Here is a 22,240-nt window from a genome sequence, read left to right on the forward strand (position 1 = left end):
GTGGCAGATTGGCAATGTATATATTGCTTGCTGTTTAGAATAAAATTTTAAATCTTCTCACTCACTTGCTTGTTTTTTTGTGTGTGGGGGGGGGATGTAATCCACTAAGAGCAGTCAAGTACAACATTCCTTGTAATGCTAGAGAAGACATGCGAGGGAATGTTTGGTCCAGCCAGTCGAAAACTTCCTGTTTCCTCCTGGCTGGAACATCCTTCCTTTTGCATGTGACTAGAGGTGGGCGTGATTTTACCTGTCTTTGTGGGAATGTTCAGGGTGGCAGGAGAGGATATATTGTTTATTAATATTCTTCCTAACTTGGGCTAGCAAGTTCCTTCACTTAGCAGAGTTTACATTCCCCTTCTAATGCACAGCAGATAGCTGGTTGCAGGCTTGTGTAAGCCTCTCACTATTTTATACAATTCAGTATTGAATTATATATTCTTTCCTGGTAAGCTCCCTTTTATTCCCCTTAAAAGAATAAACACACAACAATCTTATTTAAAGTCAATAAAAGAAGTTTACTCACATCAGATCAGTTCACAGTTGGATCCCTGAAGGCAGACTTAGTTACAAATATGTACATGTGGATCTACCCCATATTGGGGGGGGGGTTAATCCCAGTGACTGCATACTGGCAGACGCACAGATATTTCCCCTTACTTTTTAGGAGGAAAAAAGTGCGTCTTATGGAGTGGCTCAGGATCCACATAACTCCATACCCATCAACATTTCTCCGATGAAAATAGGGATGACCTAAGGGAAAGTGGGACATTCTGGGATCAAATCAGAATCCAGGACGGCTTCTGTAAATCTGGGACTGTCCTCAGAAAATAGGGACACTTGGAGAGTCTGGGTAAATGCAGTTACCTGGGAGTAACTCTCATTGAACATACATAGGTTAGGTGCATCACTGAGTTGATAAATCCATTAACTAAATCTAATTACTTTTGTATGTGGGTGAAAACAGTGCCTCTGAAGTGAGAAGCATCCGTTCGTTGTAAGATGATGGATGCATGTCAAAGCAAGTATTGTCTCGGAAAAGACTTGCCGTCCTGCATGAGAGAGAGAGAGAGAAGTCAAAGTGTCCCTTCTTAAAATGGCACTTGCCATCTGGAGTTTTTAAAAATACTGTTAATAAAAATAATGTTTGGGTAGTTGATGCTGTTTTTTTTTTAAAAAAAAAAATCTGCTGCACATTTTTAATTGATTTAAAACACATGCCATCGATTCCTCTAACAGTCAGATTCTAACAAGGGACGGAGGGCAAATGTTATCCAGTTCACATTTAAAGGCAACTTCTCTATGAAGAAAAGTTGTAGTGTTGGACATTTTAGTTCAGGAAGAGGTTTAGTGAGAGGTGACACGAGAGAAGTTTAGAAAATTCGGCATGCCTTGGAGAATGCGGATACAGAAAAGAACTCATGGGCAGCCAACGAAGCTGAATGTTGGAGAATTCAGGGCAGATAAAAGAAAGGACTTCTTCATACAGCACTGAGTTAAACTGTGGAACTCCCTGCCACAAGAGGCAGTGATAGCCACCAACTAGGATAACTTCAAAAGAGGATTGGACAAATTCACAGAGAAGGCTGTGAATTGTTACTAGCTATTCCACCTGGCCTATGCAAGCAGTTAAGAATATATTCTTCCACAATGGTTATTTGATGTCTGCTTTTAATTTTTTTATGGTTTTATTGTATGGTGTTCTTACTGGGGTGGAGGAAGGGGGGTTGTGGGGGTGGGGGTGGCTGCAGGGCAGGGCTGGCGCGTCCATTTAGGCGAACTAGGCAATTGCCTAGGGCACCAAAATGGAGGGGGCACTGGCCAGGCTTGGGCGGGACGGGCTAACAGCAGCTTCTCTGCTGTAGCGGAGAGGTGCTGCTTGCCCCCTACACCACCACCCCGGCTCCCGCTAAAGCAGGCTTTGGTGGGGGGCGAGGGGCGACAGAAGGTGGTTCGCCTAGGGCGCAAGAAGCCCTAGCCCCGGTCCTGGGTGCCTGTCCTGGGTGTCACCACTGAGTGGGGTGACAAAATGCCAGGCAGCACTCACCATGGGGCCTGCAGCGCCCCAGAGCCACGCGTCTCTCCTGGGAGTGACGTGGTGGTTTGGGTGCCCGCAGGCTCCGCGCTGCTCCAAACGGTCCACCCGCTGCCTCCCCCTCGGCTGTAGGGCGGCTGAGTGGGAGACGGCAGGCAGACTCCTCGGAGGCCCTGCAGAGAGTCCTGCCCCGGCTCACCCCGCCCCACGGGTGGCTGGCCCTGCCCCTGGGCACAGGGCACGCACGCCGCCCCAGACGCCCGATCGGCTTGCCCCGCCACTGGTTCTTATCGCTGTGAAATGCTTTGACACATACTTACTGTGACATAACGTACAGAAATATGTTTTTTATAAATAAACAACTCCTGGGCGCTGAGAGTTGTTAAGAGTAAGGTTACCAGATGTTTTCCAATGAATCCGGGGGCACTTTAAATAAATAAATACTACACGTTCGGGACGTTGATGCTGCAGCAATGGCGGTGGCAGAGGAGCGGCCACCGCCTTGACCTCAACCGCCACGTTTCCCCTTCCTCCGAGGCTTCTATCTCTTTTCTCCATGAGCCTGGGCAGCCCCTGAGTCGTTGGTTCTTCAGTTGTGATGGTGGTGGGGAAACGGTGCGCCGTGGTCAGGCATGGAAGGCGGAGAAGGAGGTCCAAGAGCTGCAGCGGCGGCGACGCCTCCCTTCCCATCGGAGCAGCCCCAATCCCATTCCTACTTGCGTGCAAGCAGGAGGGGGTGGGGATCCCTCAGCTGGGAAAGGAGGCTTCCTGTTGTCTAACTGAGAGATCCCTGCTCCCTCCTGCTTGCACGCAAGTAGGAGTTGGGAGGCTGCTCCGATAGGCAGCATGAAGCCTCCCTTCACAGCTTAGTTGCTGGGGTCAGGGAAGGTGGACGCAGACCAGAAGCTACATCTTAGAGTCCCTGCACCAACATCATATGGGGACTTCCGAGCAGCTCCTGCAGCCAGCCAGAGCCAACTGCTCCAGGCTGCTGAGACTGCCTTTGCTGCGTTTCCCGGGGACATTCAGCCATGTTCAAATATATAAAAGGATGTCATATAGAGGAGGGAGAAAGGTTGTTTTCTGCTGCTCCAGAGAAGCGGACACGGAGCAATGGATTCAAACTACAAGAAAGAAGAAGATTCCACCTAAACATTAGGAAGAACTTCCTGACAGTAAGAGCTGTTGGACAGTGGAATTTGCTGCCAAGTAGTGTGGTGGAGTCTCCTTTTTTGGAGGTCTTTAAGCGGAGGCGTGACAGCCATCTGTCAGGAATGCTTCAATGGTGTTTCCTGCTTGGCAGGGGGTTGGACTGGATGGCCTTTGTGGTCTCTTCCAACTCTATGATTCTATAATTCTATGGATGGAATTTGTCCAGGGACTTATTCGCAAATCCGGGGACTGTCCCCAGGAAACGGGGACATCTGGTAACCGTAGTTAAGGGGGGGGGGGGCAGCTGCAATTCCAGCATCTTTGAGAAACTAGTTCCCAGAATACTTTGAGGGACACCATGATTGTTAAAATGACATTGTAGCACTTTCAAATGTGTGATGTGGGTGTGCCCTCCCCACGCCCATTAACGTCAATGGATGTGAATAGCTCAGTTGGTTAGAGCGTGGTGCTGATAACGCCAAGGTTGCAGGTTCGATCCCTGCATGGGACAGCTGCAAGGGAGTTGGACTACAATTCAGGGGTCAGCAAACTTTTTCAGCAGGGGGCCGGTGCACTGTCCCTCAGACCTTGTGGGGAGCCGGACTATATTTTGAAAAAAATATATGAACGAATTCCTATGCCCCACAATTAACCCAGAGATGCATTTTAAATAAAAGGACACATTCTACTCATGTAAAATCACGCTGATTCCTGGACCGTCCACGGGCTCGATTTAGAAGGCAATTGGGCCAGATCCAGCCCCTTAGTTTGCCTAACCATGGACTAGATGATCCTCAGGCTCCCTTCCAACTCTACAATTCTATGATTCTACTCAGAGTAGGGTGAACATTGGGTACTCCTCCTGTTATGCTCTTTTAATGTTTGTACATTTTAAACTGAAGTAAGCGTTCTTGTTTTCGTATTAGAAACAGGCTTTTAGGAAATGTAATAAACTAAGGAAACTGAACAAGCCAACTGGTGCCCAAAGTGAAACGAGGATGGCCTGATTCACAAGTCACCAGATCCAAACTGTTTATTACCGGGGAAAGAATTTGTAATGAAGCCTGGCGACAGAACTTGGGGCTGGAAAAAATGTTATATTCTCGCATCGCCAGTGAAAACCCCTTCCATTGGAGCAGCCCCCAATTAACTTTTGTTTGGGGATCCTGTTAATTTCCAAACCAACCCGTCAAAGCTGTATGCGAAACAGTCCTTAAAAAAAGAAAGGGTGTGTGTGTTTGTTTCGTGTTATGCTACTAATTGCTAAACACTGGAGTGTCTCCTTCCTCTCTCCCCACCTCAACCCCACATCTCTTATAAGATTCCTTTCTCATTTTGGAACCTTAACCGCCAAGGCTTCTCTAACCGTGTGGGTGTTTTTTTGTTTTAAAGAAAACCTGTAAAATGGCAAGACTGTGCAAATAGCACTCGGATCATTTGCATAAAAATTGGTTGCAAAGAGCAATTAGCACTTCATTAATAATCAATGAAGTGCCAATTTACACATTGCCCAAAAGCAAATTGTAAATTCAATTTGGTTGAGGGTGGAGAAATCCACGCTTGGCAGCCGGAGTGGGTGGCTGCCGCAGAGGTCTGCCCAGGCAAGGTTTCGATCCGACCTCCAGTGCCAATGCAATTCTGGGCTGCATCAATAGGAGTATAGCGTCTAGATCAAGGGAAGTAATAGTACCACTGTATTCCGCTCTGGTCAGACCTCACCTGGAATACTGTGTCCAGTTCTGGGCACCACAGTTCAAGAAGGATACTGACAAGCTGGAACGTGTCCAGAGGAGGGCAACCAAAATGGTCAAAGGCCTGGAAACGATGCCTTATGAGGAACGGCTTAGGGAGCTGGGTATGTTTAGCCTGGAGAAGAGAAGGTTAAGGGGTGATATGATAGCCATGTTCAAATATATCAAAGGATGTCATATAGAGGAGGGAGAAAGGTTGTTTTCTGCTGCTCCAGGGAAGCTGACACAGGGCAATGGATTCAAACTACAAGAAAGAAGATTCCACCTAAACATTAGGAAGAACTTCCTGACAGTGAGAGCTGTTCGGCAGTGGAATTTGCTGCCAAGGAGTGTGGTGGAGTCTCCTTCTTTGGAGGTCTTTAAGCGGAGGCTTGACAGCCTTCTGTCAGGAATGCTTTGATGGTGTTTCCTGCTTGGCAGGGGGTTGGACTGGATGGCCCTTGTGGTCTCTTCCAACTCTATGATTCTATGATTCTATGATTCTGCTCCCACCTCACTTGAGACACCTTCCTCCGCAAGCCACAAACTCGGTGTCCCCTGGTCGCCTGTTCTTTCTGCAGCCACGCACCAGGATTGCCAGAGTAGCCCTGCATTCGGATCCAGAAATATGACTTAACCAAGTTGGGGGTGGGGAGGGCGGTTCTTTCCCAAAGGGAATCTAAACCAGGAAATCAGGAATGGACTCAAAGCACAAACTCGGTGTTCCCTGATTGTCTGTCATGGTTTATTTCTGGAACGGATGCAGAATCAAGATGATCGTGGGTCTGGAAACCAAGCCTGATGAAGAACAGTTGAAGGAGTTGGGGTATGTTTAGCCTGGAAAAGAGGAGCCTGAGATATGATAGCCTTCTTTGAATATTTAAAGGACTGTCACGCAGAAGATGGAGCAAGATTGTTCATGGCTCAGTCAGTAGAGCATGAGACTCTTAATCTCAGGGTCATGAGTTTGAGTCCCACTTCGGGCAAAAGATTCCTGCACTGCAGAGGGTTGGACTAGATGACTCTCATGGTCTCTTCCAATTGTATTCTCTGATTCTCCTGCTCTCAAGGCTAGGATCCGAATCGATGGCTTCAAGTTACAAGCGAGGAGATTCCGACTCAACATCAGAAAGACCTTTCTGACAGTAGGAGCTGTTCAACGGTGGAACGGTCTCCCTCGGGAGGTGATGGACTCTCCTTCATGGGAGATATTTAAGTAGAGGTTGGATGTCCACCTTTCAGGGATGCTTCGGCTGAGATTCCTGCATTGGGGGGTTGGACTAGATGACATTTGGGGGTCCCTTGCAATTCTACAGTTCTATGATTCGATGATTCTAGGTTCAGAGGCAATCTATCTCTGAAGACCAGATCCAAAGGACAATAAATATTTTTGAGCAGGAGAGAAGAAGAAGAAGAAGAAGAGTTTGGATTTGATATCCTGCTTTTCACTACCCGAAGGAGTCTCAAAGCGGCTCACATTCTCCTTTCCCTTCCTCCCCCACAACAAACACTCTGTGAGGTGAGTGGGGCTGAGAGACTTCAGAAAAGTGTGACTAGCCCAAGCAGGGGCGTAGCAAGCCTCTGCGCTGCTGGGGGCGGCGGCGGTGCAGAGGCACCCCCCTGGGGGAGGGGCACGACACGTGCGTCGTGACATCGTCGTGACGTCATGACACCCATGGGCTCAGGAGCGTAGCAAGGGAGGTGGGGGGCGGGCCGCCCCGAGTTCCAGGGGAGGGGGGTGACACTTTGGGCAGCCCCCCTCACCCCGCCCTTCCAGGTGGCTCCCAAACAAGGGCATGTCACCTTTCCCCCCTTCCAGCGGCTATTTTTCAGCGGGGGGTGGGCCAGCGCGGAGGGGATGTCACGCTTTGTCACTGGCATGGCACCCCTTCCTCGCTGGCCCACCCCCGCCGAAAAAAAACGCTGGCCCGCCCCCGCGACGAAAAAAAGTGGCGGAAAGGGGGAAAAGAGAAGTAGACCAGGCGCTTGCATGCACCTGCTCTGCTTCCCTTTCCCCCCTCCCAGCGGTTTTTTTCGGCGGGGGGTGGGCCAGCGAGGAGGGGGTGTCATGCCAGTGACAAGCGTGACGCCCCCTCCTCGCTGGCCCACCCCCCGCCGAAAAATAGCCGCTGGAAGGGGGGAAAGGCGACATGCCCCCGTTCGGGGCCCACCCGGTAGGGCGGGGTGAGGGGGGGCCGCCCAAAGTGTCACCCCCCTCCCCTGGAACTCGGGGCGGCCCGCCCCCCTTGCTACGCCACTGAGCCCAAGGTCACCCAGCAGCTGCATGTGGAGGAGCGGAGACGCGAACCCGGTTCACCAGATTACGAGTCTTCCGCTCTTAACCACTACACCACACTGGCTCTTGTCTTCATGTTCTGCTTCTTGTAGACTTCCTTGGAGGAGACCCACTGCCCACAGTTTGAAACCAGGTCTTGGCTAGACGGACCACCTGCCTGATTCAAGATGGGCACGGATTTCAGGACCTCAGAAGTCATCAGTGCTTATTCAGACCCCTGCATTGCTGGAGGTTGGACTAGATGCCCCTCAGGGTTCCTTCCGACTATGATTCTGCGAGGCCCAAGAGCGGGAGGAAACGTGGAAGGTTTTTAGGCAGCGTAACATTAAAATAGTTAATAAATCTAAGCGGCCATTTAGTTATTGATGAAGTAAGAGGAGCTGTTTAATATGGAAAACATAAGCAAGATCGATAGGCGAGAACACAAATAACTGAGAACTATTGACACGTAAGTATTTTAAGCCTAACTGCAGCCATATGCACTTTCTGAGGGTATCTCACCTTCTAATAGCACCCTAGAGATGATGGGGTTAATTGATGCAGCTGTTTACTCGCAGCTCACGTGAGGAATCTCCGGGGGGACCTGTTATTAAACTAAAGTGTTTAATGAAGCACTAAGGAGCGAAGTTCCTAATATCGAAGGAAATTAAATAAAAAAAGAGGAACGAACGTCTTTCCTTTTATTTTCTCCCTCCTTCCGACGATGGGTGTTTCAGAGCGATCTTAAGCGTTGCACCCCACAAGTTCCCCAGGGGGAAGTTGGGGGGATGGAAAGAGGAGTCTCGCTTTCACTGCCTCGGGAGGGTCCTCCTCTCAAACAAAGAAGCCTGGAAGAAATCACACAGAGCGAAGAATGGTATTCAGGCGCAGGAGATGAAGAAAAACGCCAATTGCAGAACTGGGTGCAGGATACAGTTTCCTTTTTTTAAATAAAAAAAATCAAGTTTCTAGTCCTTATGGATGCAAACATAAGCTCGAAGGTTTCTGTTGAAATATCAGGCACTAGATTGCTGGGTTTAAGAGTCAGATCGTATCTTCATATGTCTCACTATTGCCTTCCCCAACCTGGTGCCCCCTGGATGTTTTCGACCAAGCTCTTGTCAGCCTCAGCCAGGACAGAGGTCACCAAATTGGATAAGGCTGTTCTGCCTTGATGGAAGTGGCTTTCTAGGGTTTCATTTTTAATTTTTTTTAAAAAATATATTTATTAATTTTTATAAAACAAAAACAACTACAACATAATCAAACATAAACACAACAATACAATTATTTAAAAACAAACCTACAATAAAAACATACCTAGAACAACCACAATAAAGAGACAAAAAATCTCATTAATTATAACTAATAACTGTCCTTCACATTGTAAATTGACTTCCTCCTATCTCCTCTTCCTGCGTTCCTTGTCTATCATCTTTACTAACTTCTAAACATCTTGCAAAATCTTATTTACTATAAAAATTACCTAATTAATTAATCTTAACCGTTATCTTATCATATTTCATTTATCTCAAACACTTAACCTATCTCTACATCTACGGTCTAGCTTTCCTTCCAAGTTATATCTAATTATCAATCATACAATAACTTTTTAAATACAATTTGGTTTCTAGGGTTTCAGAGGAGAGTTTCCCGGACCCTACCTGGAGATGTCAGAAGCTCAACCTGCGACCTCAGATGCTCTGCAAATGAGCTGCAGTCATAGGTGTAGACAGGTGGGTGCCGGGGGGGGGGGCAGCTGCCCCTCCAAATCAAGAAAATAAATAAAAATACTTAACGAACCGACCAATTGCATCACAGATAACTAGGTTCTTCCCCCACACACACACATAAAGCCAGGCCTCCCCCTAAAATAAATCCTGGCTTCAGCCCTTCTCTTAAAAATGGAGGAATTAAACTGGCATTAGGTGAAGTCAGTGCCAGATTTACGTATAAGCTAAAAAAGCTATAGCTTAGGGCCCCACTCTCTTGGGGGCCCAATTTTTTTTTAATATAGGCACCCTATATATAGAAATGAGCAAACCAGTGATATTTGAGGGAGCAGGCTAGCAGGCGGGGCCCATTACTTACATCATAGGAGCCTGTTGTTGTTGTTGTTCAGTCGTGTCCGACTCTTCGTGACCCCATGGACCAGAGCACGCCAGGCACGCCTATCCTTCACTGCCTCCCGCAGTTTGGCCAAACTCATGTTAGTAGCTTCGAGAATACTGTCCAACCATCTCGTCCTCTGTCGTCCCCTTCTCCTTGTGCCCTCCATCTTTCCCAACATCAGGGTCTTTTCCAGGGAGTCTTCTCTTCTCATGAGGTGGCCAAAGTACTGGAGCCTCAGCTTCAGGATCTGTCCTTCTAGTGAGCACTCAGGGCTGATTTCTTTAAGGATGGATAGGTTTGATCTTCTTGCAGTCCATGGGACTCTCAAGAGTCTCCTCCAGCACCATAATTCAAAAGCATCAATTCTTCGGCGATCAGCATTCTTGATGGTCCAGCTCTCACTTGCGTACATTACTACTGGGAAAACCATAGCTTTAACTATACAGACCTTTGTCGGCAAGGTGATTCTTTGCTTTTTAAGGTGCTGTCTAGGTTTGTCATTGCTTTTCTCCCAAGAAGCAGGCGTCTTCTAATTTCGTGACTGCTGTCACCATCTGCAGTGATCATGGAACCCAAGAAAGTGAAATCTCTCACTGCCTCCATTTCTTCCCCCTTTTTATGAGCCTACACAACACAAAACACTGTTGCTGTACGTAGGTTTTATTTTGTTTTTTATCTTATATTTTGGAAATTCATCTTGTTGTTTTCCTTTACATTTTTTTGTGGGGCCCCAAGAGAGTTGGGCCCTGAGCTATAGTCCCCAAAAGACCAGCCGATGTTCATCCTTAATCGCACAACACAAAACCACACGCCACAAAGGTGGTCTTTGCCATCCATATTCAGAGACTTCCCTGGACTCTGAGAAATTGATTCACAATACTGAAAATGATATTACATATTAAAAAGGATGGTAAAGGGGGGGGGAATTAAAAATCAGGAAAGCAAAGTATGAATTCTGGGCTATGGAGTGGCTGTGATGGCCATTCACTAGAGAATATTTATCACTCCTTTGCAAGTCTGCCTCCTTTTATAATAAATAAATTTTAAATAACTAAAGACCCCCTCTGCGGTTCAGTCTCCATTGCACTCCTAGCCTCTTGCTTTGCAAATTCCCTCTCTCCCTTCCTCGTGCTGCCTCTGACAAACTGTGCAATTCTGATGGAAAATTCATTAGCTGGCATCTTCCTCTCCTTTTAATTTTTCTTTTTTTAAAAAAAATAAAAAATAATTTAAAAAATCCTTCCCCCATTTTCCCAGTCAGCTTCGCGCCTGATCTGTCAGCCTCTTCCATCCTGATTATCTGGAGACGCCAATTTCAAAGAGACATCTTAATAGTGATGTCAACGAATTAATTAGATGTGTTAATGAGCTAAAAGCAACCCAAATTAAATTAATGCAGTAATAAGCACAGACAGCAAAATTAGCTCCAATTTCTGTAAATGATTCTGAACTGTACACAACATCTCATCCTGCTCGAACGTTACCATCCCCCAAAGCTAATCAAGAACTCCAGTGCAATTAACTGCTTAATTACAAAACACACACACACAGCTCGTAAGATCCAACGGCAGGAGGGGGGTGGGCTGTGGCAGCGCGGTGGAGGCAGAAGATTCTCTAAAAGAAATATGAGGGTCTCCCTCTCTCTTTCCAGCCTTGTGGGGGTGGCCCCTCCCCAAAAACAGAGTGTAAAGAAGAGGAGGGAATGGAACTGGGTGGGAGAAGGTCTGGATTGGATTCTGATGGGTGCCTAATCCTGCCAGGAGCTTCTCATTGCACTGTTCCCTGGCTCAATAACATGGCGGACGGTGAAGAAATCCCTTTGGAGATCTTTCAAATCTTCTTGAAACTCCTCAGATACTTTGTTTTGGGAGGACACCTGCTCCCCACAGACGTTTGCTTCAGGTTGAATTTCCATGGTGACTAAAAACAAAATGGAGCTGGTGGCAGCAAAGCCTTCAGGTTGGTTGGGCCTTGTGTACATATAGTCACGAAATTAAAAGACGCCTGCTTCTTGGGAGGAAAGCAATGACAAACCTAGACAGCATCTTAAAAAGCAGAGACATCACCTTGCCAACAAAGGTCTGTATAGTTAAAGCTATGGTTTTCCCAGTAGTGATGTATGGAAGTGAGAGCTGGACCATAAAGAAGACTGATTGCCAAAGAATTGATGCTTTTGAATTGTGGTGCTGGAGGAGACTCTTGAGAGTCCCATGGACTGCAAAAAGATCAAACTTATCCATCCTTAAAGAAATCAGCCCTGGGTGCTCACTAGAAGGACAGATCCTGAAGTTGAGGCTCCAGTACTTTGGCCACCTCATGAGAAGAGAAGACTCCCTAGAAAAGACCCTGATGTTGGGAAAGATGGAGGGTACAAGTAGAAGGGGACGACAGAGGACGAGATGGTTGGACAGTGTTCTCGAAGCAACTGGCATGAGTTTGGCCAAACTGCGGGAGGCAGTGGAGGATAGGCGTGCCTGGCATGCTCTGGTCCTTGGGGTCACGAAGAGTCGGACACGACTGAACGACTGAACAACAAGAATTTGTACCCCGACCATCTGGCTGGGTCTCCCCAGCCACTCTGGGTGGCTTCCAACAAATATTAAAATACATTAAAATATCACAGATTATAAGCTTCCCTAAACAGGGCTGCCTTCAGGTATTTTCTGAATGTCAGATAGTTGTTTATTTCTTTGACATCTGATGGGAGGGCGTTCCACAGGGCAGGTGCCATTACTGAGAAGGCCCTCTGCCTGGTTCCCTGTAGATTTGCTTCTCGCAGCGAGGGAACTGCCAGAAGACACTCAGCACTGGATCTCAGTGTCTGGGCTGAACGATGGGGGTGGAGACACTCCTTCAGGTATACAGGACCAAGACCATTAAGGGCTTTCAAGGTCAGCACCAACACTTTGAATTGTGCTCGGAAACATACTTGGAGCCAATGTAGATCTCTCAGGACCGGTGTTATGTGGTACCGGGGGCCACTCCCAGTCACCAGTCTAGCTGCCGCATTCTGGATTAATTGCGGTTTCCTGGTCACCTTCAAAGGTAGCAGAATTTTCTGAGCTGCCAGCCAGCCTCCATTTCAGGCTCTTTGCTTTAGCTATGCACCTCAGGGTCTCTGAGATGAACAACTCACCGTCCAGGTCTAGACTTGGGCCTGGTCGGACAAAGCCTGAGTAGATGATGGGAGGGACCAGAGCCACGCTTTCTTTCATGATGTAGGGGAACGTAGGTTTTGTAATGCACATTGAACAGCCATGAGACTCCTCACAGCCTCAAGAATCCGTGGCAACTACTGAGGGGTTCCTCCTGATAGCTATTGAAGGGGGGGGTTGTGCAATGCTTGGACACATGCTGCCTCTTCTGGTCTCTTTCTATTCAATTGAGACAAAGCAGGGCAGAGGAATCTTTTCCCCATGAAGGAATAGTGACCCAATGAAGGAAAAGTCAACCAATAATGGGTGGAGCCAGAGCAGAGGGTGGGAGGGACCAGAGACCAAAGTGGGTGGGGTTTTCAGCACTGCAGAGCTGTATAGCTTGGGGTGATGAATAGGGTGCCTTCTAGATGTTGTTGGACTACATTTCCCATCAGCCCTAGCTAGCACGGCCAATAATCATGGAGGATGGGAGTTGGAGTCCAACCATTTCAAACCTTCTTGGCTACCCACGGCATAGCTCTTTCCCTCTGTGTGCCATAGCTCAGTGGAAGAGTCTGCCTTGCGAGCAAAAGGTCCCAGGTTCAAGACCCAACATCTCCAGGTAGGACTGGGAGAAATCCCTGCTTTGAAATTGCAGGGGGTCAGACTGGGTGACCCTTGGGGTCCCTTTCCAACTCTACAATTCTATGAAATCTCGGAGTGCCTCTGCCAGTCAGGGCAGACAGTACTGAGCTAGATGGACCAGTCTCTCAGTATAAGGCAGCTTCCCATGTTCCGTCCCTCCTCGGCTTCTCTCTCACGCACAAGCACACTCAGGGAATGGAAGATTCCCGGGGGGGGCAGCCCAGGGAGTAACGATGGGCTCACAACATCTGGGCACCGAGGGTCAGACGAAATGAGTCCAAGAGCTGGGGGTACCCCACTGCAGCCATTAAGCCTACTCACATGCAACAATCAATAATAATAATAATAATAATAATAATGATAATAATAATAATATACCAGTAGTTTATTATTTATAACTAGTGCTTTAAACCCATTAAATTAACGGGCGCTAGAACATTCCTTCCGGTGTCTCTTTCGTCGCTCTCTCTCCTCCGCTGCTTCGCTTCCGCCCGTGCTCCCTCGGCTACCTTCCGGTCTTCCGCTCGGTCGCGCTCGCTCCTGCCATGGGTCCCCCCGGCTCCCTCGCCGTGCGGCCTTTCCGTTCCGCCCGCCGGCTCCCTCTCTGCCTCGCCCACCATGCTTCGTGGTGCAGCAGGAAAGAGCCGCCTGGGGGTTTCTGCTCGATCCCTCGGAGATCCCGGGGCCCCTGTGCTCCCTTGCTCCCACCTGGTAGGCGGCGTAGTTGCTCTCGGGGTCGCTGAGCGGCACACGGCGCCCGAAGTCTCTGCGCTCCAAGTCCCAACGGCTGTCCGTGGGGCACATGCGCAGTAGCGCAATCCCACAGACACAGGGACTGGACGCAGAGACACTTGCACTTTATTATTGTAGATTATATTATTTATACAGAGAAAGCAACAAGCAACATTCCCCAACCTGATATCTTCTTTATTTTCACACACACACACACACACACACACACACACACACACACACACACACTGGTACCGTGGGTTACAGACACTTCAGGATACAGACTCTGCTAACCCAGAAATAGTACCTCAGGTTAAGAACTTTGCTTCAGGATGAGAACAGAAATCGTGTGGCGGCAGCATGGCGGTAGAGGGAGGCCCCATTAGCTAAAGTGGTACCTCAGGTTAAGAACAGTTTCAGGTTACGAACAGACCTCCAGAACGAATTAAGTTCTTAACCCGAGGTACCACTGTGTTTCAAATTTATACATTTCATTAGTTTTACAATCAATTTAACATTTCCGAATTTCGACTTCCTTCCCCCTCTTTCTGCAGTTCGTTAATTTTTTTTAATATCTTCTGCACGCCTAAGTTCATTTAACTTGCTCGTTTATTTATCTACTGTAAATATATACTCTTATAAAAACTGCATGTTATTACATTAATCCTGCCAATGATCTTACCTGTTTACAGTTTATCTGTAAATATTCAATAAACCATTTCCATTCTTTTATAGAAAGACTGCTATCTTATTCTTCCGGTAAGTTCCGCCACTTCTGCATATTCCATAAGTTTTTGTATCCATTCTTCTTTTTCCGGGGGTTCTGCTTCTTTCCACTTTTGGGCAAGTAGCATTCTTGCTCCTGTAGTAGCTGATGTTGTCCAGGTGTCTTGGACTACAATTCCCATCAGCGCCAGTCACCATGCCCAATGATGATGATAATAATAATAATATATATATTTTTTATACCCCGCCCTTCCCGATCCAGTAACCAGTCTCTTTGGAAAGAGTATTCCACCAGGTTGGAGCCAACACTGAAAAAGCCCTGGCCCTTGTGGAGGGTAATCTGGCTTCTTTTGGGCCCAGGCCCCTTAAACTATTGTTATTTGTGGACCTTAAGGCAGGGGCGTACCCAGGATCAAAACTGGGGGGGGGGGGAGCAATGGTCGTTCAGGTTGTGACATTTCAGCACGGAAAAGGCGAATGAAACCAAAATTTTAAGGAAATTATATATACAGTGGTACCTCGCTAGACGAATGCCTCGCTAGACGAAAAACTCGCTAGACGAAAGGCATTCGCTAGCGAAAGGCTGTCTCGCAAGACGAATTTTTCAATGGGCTTGCCTTGCAAGACGAAAATTTTTTGCGATTTTTTTTTGTCAAACTGCTCTTCCCCCGTTGATGCTTCGCAAGACGAAATTTTCGCTATACGACAGCACTCGCAGAACGAATTAATTTCGTCTTGCGAGGCACCACTGTAATTATAGCAGTGCTTTATTACGGTAGTTATTACAATTATTAGCTTGAAATTTTTTTTTTTTATTCTAGTTACATGTCTTATACTAATATAATTTTTCTTGGGTTTGAAGAAAACTCGTTCAAAACTTTCGTTTCAATCCAGTCCTGGTTTTCCTTGAAGAATTTCCGATGGGCGCTCATCAAACACAACCCAGTCAGTCTGTCCTCTCCCATTGTACTTCTGAGCCAGGTCTTTACCCTTCGAAGGGTACTGAAAGATCGTTAAACAGTAGCCGTGGTGGACGGGTAAGCACTTAAAATACTGATCAACTAGCGGCGGGCGGCTCAGTTTATATATTGACGCGGAACTCACTAGACCCCTCTAGAAGATTCCCTCTTCTCTCTGCTAGAGCCCGCTAGAGACCTCTCCCACCCTTGAATCCCACTGGCTGGCTGACATACCGTATTTTTCGCTCCACAAGACAGACTTTTTTCCTCCTGAAAAGTAAGGGGAAATATCTGTGCATCTTATGGAGCGAATGGTGGTCCCTGGAGCTGAATTCCCCAGGGGCAAAAAGAAGATCATGCTTTTTATTTTACAAAGAGAAAAGGGGGTGTTGAAAGGACCCCGCTCAGCAGCTGATCAGCAAGAGATCGGGAGAGAGATAAGAGTCCCCGGCTCCCTTTCAGGCCCGCCCTCTTGCCCCGCCCTCCATTGTTGAATGTGATGCAGAGGGAGGTTGTTTGTTTCCCCAGCGACATGTGACTGGCTGATTAGATTATCTGTCTGGAAACTTTAGAAAAGGCTCCCTTTCCTTTAGAAGCTGCAGAAATGTGAGTTGAACTCCATAAAAATGGGGCTTTTCCTCTTTGCTTTTCGCCCTTTGCAAAAGGAGCTTTGCTTTTCCCCCTTTGCAAGAAAAGCTGCAAAACTTTTAGCTGATCCTGAAAAAAAACTTTTAGCCGGTCCTCAAAAAACCAGGGCTTTTCCCTTTGCAAAAAAGCTGCAAAACGTTTAGCTGATCCTCCAAAAAACAGGGCTTTTAGAGGAGGAAAACCAGAAAAAAAATTCCCTTGTTTCCAGCTCTAAAAACGAGGTGCGCCCTATGGTCCGGTGCGTCCTATGCAGCGAAAAATACGGTATATATGAAGAACCCTGATGAATCAGGCCAAAAAACCATTTAGCCCAGCATCCAGATCTCACATTGGCCAACAGGGGTGCCAACCTGAATAAAATATTGGGAGGGCAGGTTGGCCCTGCCCTGCTTAATCAGTCGCAAGATGCAGCACATGCGCACCCAATGCCCATCAACTTTGCAGGGACCCGTCCCTCTCAAATATTTTATTGGGGAGGGGTGCAAAGGGACCTCAGCCCCGAGGAGTTGGCTTCTGTGGTGGCCAACCGGGTGCCTCTTTTAGGAGGCCCACAAACAGGGCCTGAGCAGGGCAAAGCTCTTCCCAGTTGCCATCCCTAGCAGCTGCTAAAGGTAAAGGGACCCCTGACCGCTTCCGGGTCATGTGGCCAGCATGACTAAGCCGCTTCTGGCGAACCAGAGCAGCGCACGGAAACGCCGTTTACCTTCCCGCCAGAGCGGTACCTATTTATCTACTTGCACTTTGACGTGCTTTCGAACTGCTAGGTTGGCAGGAGCAGGGACCGAGCAACGGGAGCTCACCCCGTCGCAGGGATTCGAACCGCCGACCTTCTGATCGGCAAGCCCTAGGCTCTGTGGTTTGACCACAGCGCCACCTGCATCCCATTAGCAGCTGCTATTCAGAGGCATATACCGAATGGATGAGGTGGTTTAGATGCCCGCGATTTGCAACGGCATTGAGATGCCACATTCACAGCTTATCAGAGATCATGAGGCCCCACAGTAGAAGGGAATGGTGGTTTTCACGAGCTCTTGAAACAATGGCTTTCCGGTCCTCCCAGCTTGTTCCCCACCATGTGCTAGAAGGCTCCACGTCCTGGTTTTCCACCTCTCCCCCCCCCACCCCCTGCAATACCCGCTAGTGTTTTTATGGGCTCCCTATCCAATGTTTTCATCTTCTCTTTATGGGTCCCGCCAGTGACAGTTGCCAAGGGAGTGACTTGCCGTTACTGTGCAAGATGCATGGATCAATTAACTCAGTTGCCGGGTTTCGCTTCTGAATCAATTAACTGGAACTGAAATTAACTAAAAATATCCTTTGCTTATTAACAGACTGAACTAATTGCAATAAAAAAAAGGTGGAGGGGCGGGGGGACGGAGGGAAGAGAGCGGAATGGGGAGATTTTATTTATCGCAGCCAATCTCGACCCGTATCATTATCTCAAATATTCCTCACTTGCTAAACAAACTAATAACTCTACGAGCATCAAATCATTATGATGTGGGGGGTGGGTGGCCTGTTGGATCGATCTCATCAGTGACTCGCTAGCCCAGAAATGTGGGGGCTCCCCCCCCCCCTGCACAAAGCAACATTTGCTCCTCGGCCGTGAACTGATCTATGGGTTGTAGGGTGAATTCAGTTCCCCAACAATGGGGGGAAAGAATAAGGGGTCCTATCATGACACCCACAGGCCCCAGCCACATAAAGGTAAAGGTAAAAGGACCCCTGACCATTAGGTCCAGTTGCGGATGACTCTGGGGTTGCGGTGCTCATCTCGCTTTACTGGCCGAGGGAGCCGGCGTTTGTCCACAGACATCTTCCGGGTCATGTGGCCAGCATGACTAAGCCACTTCTGGCGAAACCAGAGCAGCACACGGAAACACCGTTTACCTTCCCACCGGAGTGGTACCTATTTATCTACTTGCACTTTGACGTACTTTCGAACTGCTAGGTTGGCAGGAGCAGGGACCGAGCAACGGGAGCTCACCTCGTCGCGGGGATTCACATCCAATTTTAGCCAAATAAGGCTCATCGCTCTGCCTTTCTGGAAACAGAAGCTAAGGCAGCATCACAGGAACTAAGGAAGAGGGGAAGCCGCCTTAAGCCAGACCCCTCGCAGGGTTTCTCAAAGTCGGGTCCCCAGCTGTTTTGGGACTACAACTCCCATCATCCCTAGCTAACAGAACCAGTGGTCAGGGATGATGGGAATTGTAGTCCCAAAACAGCTGGAGGGCCAAGTTTGGCCATGCCTGATTTACTGTATTTATTTCCCCCAATTTGAAATATAAAATTGTGATGTTCTTGAGTCAAAATCAGAGTACAGTACCCCTAAACATTTTTTTTAGGGGGGGGGGAAGCACTGGGTTTGCAAACTGTCCTCCAATATCTTCTCTTGCCTGATGTGAAGGACGTCGGTGCCTTCCTGCCCATTTCATGTACAAGACTGGTTCCTGAATCTTACCTCAATGCTGTTGACGCTACTCCCCTACAGGATCGGGCCTTCTGGTCATCAAACTAGGTCAGCAGCGTGGAAGAAGGCATGGCCTTGTTCAGGCTTCCTCAACCTCGGCCCTCCAGATGTTTTGAGACTACAATTCCCATCATCCCTGACCACTGTTCCTGCTAGCTAGGGATCATGGGACTTGTAGGCCAAAAACATCTGGAGGGCCGAGGCTGAGGAAGCCTGGTCTTGTTGGACGTTCCCCGGCGAAAGAGCTTGGCTGAGTCATCTAAGAGGGATGCAGAGCTTGGGAACTAAGCCAAGGTATCTTCTAAGAAGCTGGGATGGTGGAGAGGGTACTTGGAGGTCAGGCAACACAAGCAGAAAGGAATAATCTGGCCTCCTCACATCCTGCTCGCGGGCTTCCCAGAGGCATCTGGCTGGCCAGTATGTGAGCACAGGATACCGGACTACGATGGGTCTCTGAGCAATCCCAATGTGTCTTCAGGAAAAAAACCATTATTATGCATTCTCCAAACTTTCTCCAAATTGAGCAGAACAGGAAAAGCAATCAGTTTTCACCTAAGTATCTAGCAGGCAAGGCCATGGGGCACTCGCCCAATGCAAAGCACCTAATGCCTATGTTTACTGATTCCCTAGAAACAGCCAGGGTTGCCATATTTTTTAGTGCCCAGTGCTCCTGTGTTCATAACAACATTGGCAGACATCAGCAGGAGTTCTCAAGCTCCTCTCTCGACACTTAAAAGCATCAACTGCTGATTTCTTCTAATCAAGCTGCTGTCAGCGGCCCAAGAGAAGGCCAGAGTGGCATTTTCTGGTCAGTTGGCAACCCCAAAACCACCACTCCAGCTCAGTTTCCTTGGTGAAATGCAGATGAGCCCAGGTTTGAGGCAACAGCAGAAGCTTTTGCAATAGACCATGAGGCCGAGCTGAGAAAGCCCTCAAAGAAGGGGAAGAGAAGTTTGGATTGGGTGGTGTAGGAAATGAGGGAGAGTTGGACCACTTTGGCAGCGTAGGAATAACCCATCAGAGTCACTATGTGACCTTGGGGGAAATTCAAAATTCCACTGATTGTTCCATCATCTGTTAAACTGGGATTAGTTCCTGCTTCATGAAGGATAAAGGCAAGGCTGTCGTTGTTTAGTCATTCAGTTGTGTCCAACTCTTCGTGACCCCATGGACCAGAGCACACCAGGCACTCCTGTCTCCCACTGCTTCCCGCAGTTTGGTCAAACTCACGCCAGTCGCTTCGAGAACACTGTCCAACCATCTCATCCTCTGTCGTTCCCTTCTCCTTGTGCCCTCCATCTTTCCCAACATCAGGGTCTTTTCCAGGGAGTCTTCTCTTCTCATGAAGTGGCCAAAGTACTGGAGCCTCAGCTTCAGGATCTGTCCTTCCAGTGAGCACTCAGGGCTGATTTCTTTAAGGATGGATAAGTTTGATCTTTTTGCAGTCCATGGGACTCTCCAGAGTCTCCTCCAGCACCAGAATTCAAAAGCATCAATTCTTCGGCGATCAGCCTTCTTGATGGTCCAGCTCTCACTTCCATACATCACTACTGGGAAAACCATAGCTTTAACTATATGGACCTTTGTCGGCAAGGTGATGTCTGTGCTTTTTAAAAAGGCAAGGCTAAATCTCGTTTCATGGTTGCAAGATGATTTTGAAATATTTCCATTAGAGAAGATTTCGGATTACAGAAACATACTGTCTTACAGCAAAGTGTGTGCATGTGTGGGAGGGGGGGAATGTCAAACATTCCAAAAATATTTTTTCATCATCGTTTCAGAGAACCGAAGCAGATGGTCACTCTCTTCACGCGCACCAAAATAATAATATTTTTTCCCCTTTCTCGTGACTTTGGGGGAATGAATCTGAAACTTTGCTAGATGGTCAGCCCACAGATGTGGCGTCTGCAGTTCTGCAATTGCACCGAGCAAGCAAGGGACTTGTACTGAGGACATGGCTCAGCATCTTTTGCATGATGGCTTTTTAAAAGAGCAAGCAAACTAAAATTCAAGGGCTTAAGGTGTTAAGGATAGGTTTGAAAATGTATGGGGGCGAAGTCTGGCAAAGCCCTGCCCTGTTTCATGAGGGTGTGGACCGGATGACCCTTGGTACCCCGTCCAACTCCACAATTCCACGATCCTATGACTAGTTTGAAAGCTCCAGACCTGAGGTCTAATTGGAATTCTATTGAAAGATGCATTCACAATGCTAGTGATCATTCCATCAGTTTCCTTTGCCCTACATATGCATAAGGTTTCTACTAGGGCTAAGCCAATCAGCTCTCATTGGCTGTGTCCAAAAAAGAAAAAAAGATATTGGCAATGCCTCGTTTGCATTGCCTTCTCTTATGGCACACTTTCTCTCTCTGGACTTAGTGGCATCCTGATCAAGTTTGCAGATGACACCAAATTGGGAGGGGTGGCTAATACCCCAGAGGACAGGATCACACTTCAAGCTGACCTTAACAGATTAGAGAACTGGGCCAAAGCAAACAAGATGAATTATAACAGGGAGAAATGTAAAGTACTACACTTGGGCGAAAAAAAAAATAAAAAAAATGAAAGGCACAAATGCAGGATGGGTGACACCTGGCTTGAGAGCAGTACATGTGAAAAGGATCTAGGAGTCTTGGTAGACCATCAACTTGACATGAGTCAACAGTGTGATGCAGCAGATAAAAAAGCCAATGCAATTCTGGGCTGCATCAATAGGAGTATAGCGTCTAGATCAAGGGAAGTAATAGTACCACTGTATTCCACTCTGGTCAGACCTCACCTGGAGTACTGTGTCCAATTCTGGGCACCACAGTTCAAGAAGGATACTTACAAACTGGAATGTGTCCAGAGGAGGGCAACCAAATGGTCAAAGGCCTGGAAACGATGCCTTATGAGGAACAGCTTAGGGAGCTGGGTATGTTTAGCCTGGAGAAGAGAAGGTTAAGGGGTGGTATGATAGCCATGTTCAAATATATAAAAGGGTGTCATATAGAGGAGGGAGAAAGGTTGTTTTCTGCTGCTCCAGAGAAGCGGACACGGAGCAATGGATTCAAACTACAAGAAAGAAGATTCCACCTAAACATTAGGAAGAACTTCCTGACAGTAAGAGCTGTTCGACAATGGAATTTGCTACCAAGGAGTGTGGTGGAGTCTCCTTCTTTGGAGGTCTTTAAGCGGAGGCTTGACAGCCATCTGTCAGGAATGCTTTGATGGTGTTTCTTGCTTGGCAGGGGGTTGGACTGGATGGCCCTTGTGGTCTCTTCCAACTCTGTGATTCTATGATTCTATTATTCAATGTATCATTGCAAAGCTCAATATGAATGATTACAAGACATTGTGATACCCACCTTTACCTCTGATTGGCTAGGATATCTGATTGGCTGGGATTGCCCATGTGACCACTTCAGGAAAGCGCTGCCCTTGCTCCTAGTGGACGTTATTTGCTTCCAGTGACGCAATCGCAGCCCCAAATCCAAGCGGCCACTAAGCATAGGGATGCCATTGCATTTTCTGTGGGGGTTCCTGATTGGCTGGGATGAGCCACGTGTCTAGTTGGGAACGGGGTAACTAAGGACAGAAACGATACCAAGCAGCAGAAGAAGAAAGAGTGAATAATCTCGCA

The 22,240-nt window shown here is 47.7% G+C and overlaps 1 non-coding gene across 1 annotated transcript; it reads left to right on the forward strand.

Moving 5' to 3' along the window:
• Positions 1-3,624: 3,624 nt before the first annotated feature.
• Positions 3,625-3,698, forward strand: TRNAI-GAU. Its single transcript has one exon. It is a non-coding gene; the product is annotated as a tRNA-Ile (tRNA).
• Positions 3,699-22,240: the final 18,542 nt, after the last annotated feature.

Source organism: Lacerta agilis, chromosome 13 (assembly GCF_009819535.1).
Source record: "Lacerta agilis isolate rLacAgi1 chromosome 13, rLacAgi1.pri, whole genome shotgun sequence".
In the NCBI taxonomy this organism is placed as follows: domain Eukaryota; kingdom Metazoa; phylum Chordata; class Lepidosauria; order Squamata; family Lacertidae; genus Lacerta; species Lacerta agilis.